This window comes from Mizuhopecten yessoensis, unplaced genomic scaffold, assembly GCF_002113885.1.
Source record: "Mizuhopecten yessoensis strain PY_sf001 unplaced genomic scaffold, ASM211388v2 scaffold10087, whole genome shotgun sequence".
Lineage (NCBI taxonomy): Eukaryota > Metazoa > Mollusca > Bivalvia > Pectinida > Pectinidae > Mizuhopecten > Mizuhopecten yessoensis.
This window is the reverse complement of record NW_018408372.1, coordinates 172,738-180,709: the sequence shown is the minus strand read 5'-3', so window position 1 is coordinate 180,709 and position 7,972 is coordinate 172,738.

Below are 7,972 nucleotides of genomic sequence, written 5' to 3'. Positions count from 1 at the left end.
TAAATTATTTGATATCATTACTCAAAATATCGTAAGTGAAGACTATTTTTTATTCTTAAACTTATCCATTTAATTACACTCAGATTCAAACAAGCATGTTCCTGTTATATTTGCTTGCTGTATAAAATAATAACTTCAAATTACAGATTTCGGCAACAAACCATATATTTCCTATTTTATCCCACATTCCACTATCAAAACAATCAGTACAGTGATCATCACTATATTTTGATTGATATTCATTATACTGAATGCACTGCTGACTTATCACCCTGAAATCATCCTCGATATTCAGGGTCTCAATGTGACCGGACACAGAAAGCCAATGCAATGTCTGTACATCCTCGGTAGCCAGGGATTACGCTAACTTTCGCTCTCTACACCCCTGGAAGATGTCATAGCAAAATTGAAGGCACAAAGACAGCTGTTTGATTGGTCTCAGGTAAAAAAAAATCACTGACTAACCGCTAGGCTCATACCTGTCCTTTGAAGATTATAAAGGAGGGACGCCCGACTTCAAAACCTGTCAACTTTTACCATTACGTGATTGCGAGATTATTTTGATGTACATTAAAGGATTGAACTAGTTTTCTCGTCTCGTCCACAAGGTGGTCACCGAGCCTTCAATTTTGCTATGACATATATATTCCAGGGGTGTAGAGAGCGAAAGTGAGCGTAACCCCTGGATACCGAGGATGCCCTGAAATCATCCCAAACAATTGCATCAATGCAGGAGAAACTAGTGACGTGCTAGTCCGATGTTTGGTGATGCTTCATGTGCCTGCACAGACACTGAGGACATTGAACTATGTAGTATCAATTGAATAATTTGTTTAAATTCCCCTTTTAGGATAAATTAAACATTTAATACATCTGATATGCTTAATATTGTACCTTATTCACTAACAAAATGCATGCTTTAGTAAAATTCTATGATACTAGAAAACAACATATCATAATCACAATTATGACTCTTAATGATCGTTTACACTTAAAATCACAGATGAAAATATAATTACAGGTAAAAATGAGAACAGACTTAAACCTTCATCTATCAGCCAGTATAGGGACAGCCCGACTCCCCTCTGGCAGAACTTCAGTACAGGTAGCGCATTGATAACCAGTTAGAGTCAGATAAAACAAAGACCAGGTGATCAATTAATTTCCTTTATTCCTCCGATGAGAGATTTTAATTACAAAATACAAAATACAATGTTCTACTTTTCGTAGAACTATTCAGGCATCAGCTGTGTCTATAATAATGTCCTTGTGTTGGTGATTTAATCCACTTGTAGGATTGTGTGTATCCACAGAATCAGAAAGGAAAAACGATTATATAAGATAGTAACTTTCTTAAGGAATTGAACACTGTTCATCAAAAATGAATGATATATGAATTTATCTACAATATTTTTCATGATATGAGGCGGTAGTGGTTTCCACAATAACACACTTAGAAATTCCTCGTGCCGCAGATTATCGAAACACTGCATCAAGGAAGTCTCATCCAATTTGGTGGACATGATAGAATTTTACAAATAAATTTGACATCAACAAGCTCTGTTAGTGTAGTCGGTACGGCCCATAGTATATATATATGGGGCTGAGTATCCTTGGTCATGTATGTCTTTTAAGCGAATAAAATCGATATCTGCTTGTAACCTTTGATGAAGTAGTTCGTTCTCGTTGCTGATTATTGCGTTTTTAACTATGCGTTTCCACTGTGGTAGTTTTGTTGGGAAACTTAAGCTATCCAAATACTTGCATACATTTGTATGTATATCATATTTCCTGAGTACGGTAACTTTATCGGGTATGAAGTCAAGTCGGGATTCTGTTTTCTGCTGGAATTGGTATAGGCGCTTCAAGAATATCCGTTTTACAACAGCATACTTAAAATATGTGTATATTTTTAGTTTCTTTCAGGGATAGATTTGACCAAAACTCTGATCCCTAGAGTACACTTGGTATTAAATCTTTCCAGTATAGCTCTGCTGTATTCAGGGGATTCATACATTTACAATATCCCCCGAATTTAGTTCTGATGTTAAAAGCGTTCCGACCTTTGTGCATCCATAAGTTACGGCCATAGTACTTTTAGATCGGTAGATATTGTTATGCCAACATGTTTATAGATTCGGCAATCGCAAGCGTCTTGTTCATAATCTTCCAATCAAACTCGATATGTTTATTTCCTCCTTGTCCAATTTAACTAGAAAGTCACATTTGAAATGGAGGAAAATCTTCGAATATATTTGGATCAGATTAACTTTGGCCACAGAAAAAAAGGTGTTGCCCGAGCAACTAGGGCAAAACCCCTGCATTTGCCTCTGAGTTAAATATTCGATAAATTACGGAAGCGAATGACTTCGAATTCAATGAAAGTGCTAACTTTTGTATGCACTGATTTATATAGGAGGATTCCATGTCAGGCCCAACGGACCTGTATCGATCGCTCAACTGTTATTCAATGTTGTGGGCAAACACCTTTCAGATCGAGTTTAAATAAACAGTAAAGCAAGCATAAACAAGAAAAAGCTATATAATATTCAAGATGGGTTCCATATATTATTATAAACTTAATTTACTTTGCAATAATTATGAAATAAGTTTTCTAAATTATATTAATCACTCTTGTTTGCTCGGATGTAAGCACGCATTGGTTTTTAATTGTTTAAAAAACAAATCGCAAACTACAGTAGATTTATCCCCATTCTAATTCATATAAGGTAAAATCACCGACAGAAAAGAAGCATTAGGATGTTTTTATGCGTTTTCTTAAAAAAACTGTATCTCTCTGCCGTGGATTTGTGACGTCAGGAACATTCATAATACCATTTCATCCTTAGTCCCTGAATCATAAAATGTAGGTCAATTTGTTATATATTAACCATGTAACACTTAGAAGCTACTGTACTCAGTATGGAGTGAGCAGATTTTCACAATATGACACAAATGGTCCAATCAATATTAAGGAAGGCACTGCGGCATAAAACGTAGGTTAAATTCGGTATTATACATTTAGTATTATAATATTTAGTATAACATATATAAGTATTATGGTTAAATATAGTAATATAAATGCCTTGTAAGATCGCAGCTGGACTATGCTGGTACTGGTGAGCACCACACATACATATATAGAGGTCACAGAAGAGCAACTAATTGTCTCCCGGGAATGAGGGACCTAACCAACAGTGAGAGGTTGGAGTTACGAAAGCTGCCAACACTGGCCTTCAGGAGAATGAGCGGAGATATGGTTGAACTGTACAAAATATAACAAGTGAAATTTATGATAAAGAAAGTTTTAATCCTGTTATACTATGGAAAGCTGCCGCTGATCGTTACAGTGGCAGAGGACACACCAAAAACATATTCACCAAGCGATCAATAAATATGCTCAGAATAAAAACCTTTTCAATCAGAATAGTGACAATTTGGAATGAACTGCCAGGACATGTCGTATTAGCACTAAATTAGCTAGACAATCAGTGAAAAAAAAATCAAAAAACGTTCCTTTAATTACAAAGCAACAATCTAATCATGACATGAATGTGCATGCATACCAGTGAGAAATTTGACAAATGCAGTTCATTGATTTATTTCAGAGTCTGGTATAGAGGACTTCAACAGTCCTAAACCAGACTCGAAGTTATCCGCAACTTGCGTCCAATAATAATCCTTGCTGCGTCATTGATGCTATTATCCATAACACGTACAGTTACCCAGATATGCACTTGACAATTTTTCGTCGTGTATCCTCAAATTTAACAGTTTCCACTTCCTTACGTTCTCTGCACCACTGGGATATATCAGGATAAACGAGGGTACGCGATTGGCTATTTGAATGGTTGATAATTTCTCTTCACGTGAACGGACAAAGAAAGCCAATGTCTGGATCACCTGCTTGCTTCGTTAAACGGAGGTAAAATAAATCTTTACAGACAAAGTATTACAGAACACCCCGAGTCTTTATGTGGAAGATTCTAACTTATTTTACCAAATTGAACACAGTGACTGCATACCAGTAACTCGTATGGTCGATGTCGATTTTTCTGTAGATGTGGACACAGGCGGCTGTTTGTCATCCTTGACAGCGTTTTTTCCCTATCGAACTGAATGACCATTTGTAAGACGTTTAAATTTATAGTGCTATCTCACTGAAATACCATGTCGAAAGAATCCAGCATAGCATTCCGTAAGAATTGTAAGAATGGTATGGTAACGTACAAGTGGACACCAATCCAGCCACTGACCATTTGTGGGCTTGTTTGTTAACTACTGGGCGAGTCCCTTGGTATACTGTACCAATAGAATAGTTCGCTAGTAGGGAAGTATTTTACCTCATATTCGTTTGACGCTACATAAATAAGAGCTGGCCATACCAAAATGTGCTTGTTATCAATATGCATTTTGTCCTCCTTCCATATAACATTCTATGTATTGTCATTGCCAGGCGTAACAGTCACTAGTAATACTATTGTTGTATATATATGGAACATTTATTAATTGCAAAACTTATGACACGAAGCGAAATTGTTACACATTTTTCAGCCTCCTTCATCTTGTATATACAGTAATACAATTACCCTGTTTAACACATACATTTTACAGTGTATTATATTGTAAAACTCATATAAGCTGTACTTCTTATGGAATGAACTGAACTGAATTGACCAAAGGTAAGTTAAAATAGTTATTAAGAAAGTATGCTTATAAAATCCGCGTAACCTCTCATCTAGCGATTTCGTTTTCAAATTATGGGGGTGTTCCACTCATACCACGAACATAGTTCGTTGCCTTTTGCAATGTCCATTCTTGCATGGTGTGACCGTGAAAGTCTTTGCAAAGCGAAAACTTTCAACAACGTTAAGGGTCATGACTGACATCCTTTGAGCGCTACCTTACTGAAACATAATGCAGAAGGTACTGCCAAGCAATGCACTAGGGAATAGGCAACTAATGTCCATTAGAAAACAGAGGGAAAATAAATAGATCCCAAATATTGCAATGGGGCCAGCAGATAAGGTTTAGGTCCTTCTATGTCCCGTAAGCAAAATACATTAGACCCCCGTCCCCGATTTTGCAAGGGGTCACTCATTAGTCGCCTTTTACGATCATGCATCGGGATACAGCAGGTCTATTGTTTTCCCAAACCTGTAGGGAAAGCTCCATTGGAGTTTGAAATCAAATAGTACTGTGACTCTCTACCTTAAACTATATCACCAACTAGTTTCTTCAGCATGTACACACCTTCACCATTATTAATACACCGATTCTACTCTATCGTACAGACTGTACGTGATATATGTTCACAACAGCATACCGAGCACATCACTATTACATTGTAATACACCAGTTCTACTCAATCATACAGACTATACGTGATATATGTTCACAACGGCATACCGAGCACATCACTATTACATTGTAATACACCAGTTCTACTCTATCGTACAGACTGTGCGTGATATAGGTTGACAACAACCATACCGAGCACATCACTATTACATTATAATACACCAGTTCTACTCTATCATACAGACTGTTCGTGATATATGTTCACAACAGCATACCGAACACACCACTATTACATTGTAATACACCAGTACTACTCTATCATACAGACTGTACGTGATATATGTTCACAAAAGCATACCGAGCACATCACTATCACATTGTATTACACCAGTTCTACTCTATCATACAGACTGTACGTGATATATGTTTACAACAACCATACCGAGCACATCACTATTACATTATAATACACTAGTTCTACTCTATCATACAGACTGTACGTTATATAAGTTCACAACAGCATACCGAGCACATCACTATTACATTGTGATACACCAGTTCTTCTCTATCGTACAGACTGTACGTGATATATGTTCACAGCAGCATACCGAGCACATCACTATTACATTGTGATACACCAGTTCTTCTCTATCGTACAGACTGTACGTGATATATGTTCACACCAACATACTGAGCACATCACTATTACATTGTAAGACACCAGTTCTACTCTATCGTACAGACTGTGCGTGATATATGTTCACAACAGCATACCGAGCACATTACTATTACATTGTAATACACCAGTTCTACTCAATCATACAGACTATACGTGATATATGTTCTCAACGGCATACCGAGCACATCACTATTACATTGTGATACACCAGTTCTTCTCTATCGTACAGACTGTACGTGATATATGTTCACAACAGCATACCGAACACACCACTATTACATTGTAATACACCAGTACTACTCTATCATACAGACTGTACGTGATATATGTTCACAACGGCATACCGAGCACATCACTATTACGTTGTAATACACTAGTTCTACTCTATCGTACAGACTGTACGTGATATATGTTCACAACAGCATAACGAGCACATCACTATCACATTGTATTACACCAGTTCTACTCTATCATACAGACTACAACAGCATACCGAGCACATCACTATTACAATGTAATACACCAGTTCTACTCTATCGTACAACCTGTACGTGATATATGTTCACAACAGCATACAGAGCACATCACTATTACATTGTAATACACTAATTCTACTCTATCGTACAGACTGTACGTGATATATGTTCACCACAACATACTGAGCACATCACTCTTACATTGTAATACACCAGTTCTACTCTAGCGTACAGACTGTACGTGATATATGTTTACAACAACCATACCGAGCACATCACTATTACATTGTATTACAATATGTTTACAACAACCATACCGAGCACATCACTATTACATTATAATACACTAGTTCTACTCTATCATACAGACTGTACGTTATATAAGTTCACAACAGCATACCGAGCACCTCACTATTACATTGTAATACACCAGTTCTTCTCTATCATACAGACTGTCCGTGATATATGTCTAGTTTCTTCAGCATGTACACACCTTCACCATTATTAATACACCGATTCTACTCTATCGTACAGACTGTACGTGATATATGCTCACAACAGCATACCGAGCACATCACTATTACAATGTAATAGTGGTGTGCTCGGTATGCCGTTGTGAACATATATCACGTATAGTCTGTCTGATTGAGTAGAACTGGTGTATTACAATGTAATAGTGTTGTGCTCGGTATGCTGTTGTGAGCATATATCATGTATAGTCTGTATGATAGAGTAGAACTGGTGTATTACAAGGTAATAGTGATGTGCTCGGTATGCTGTTGTGAACAAATAGCACGCACAGTCTGTACTATAGAGTAGAACTGGTGTATTATAATGTAATAGTGATGTGCTCGGTATGCTGTTGTGAACTTATATCACGTACAGTCTGGATGATAGAGTAGAACTGGTGTATTACAATGTAACAGTGATGTGCTCGGTATGCCGTTGTGAACATATATCACGTATAGTCTGTCTGATTGAGTAGAACTGGTGTATTACAATGTAATAGTGGTGTGCTCGGTATGCTGTTATGAACATATATCGAGTACAGTCTATACTATAGAGTAGAACTGGTGTATTACAATGTAATAGTGTTGTGCTCGGTATGCTGTTGTGAGCATATATCACGTACAGTCTGTATGATAGAGTAGAACTAGTGTATTATAATGTAATAGTGATGTGCTCGGTATGGTTGTTGTAAACATATATCACGTACAGTCTGTACGCTAGAGTAGAACTGGTGTATTACAATGTAATACACCAGTTCTACTCTATCGTACAACCTGTACGTGATATATGTTCACAACAGCATACAGAGCACATCACTATTACATTGTAATACACTAGTTCTACTCTATAGTATAGACTGTACTCGATATTTGTTCATAACAGCATACCGAGCACACCACTATTACATTGTAATACACCAGTTCTACTCTATCATACAGACTGTACGTTATATAAGTTCACAACAGCATACCGAGCACATCACTATTACATTGTAATACACCAGTTC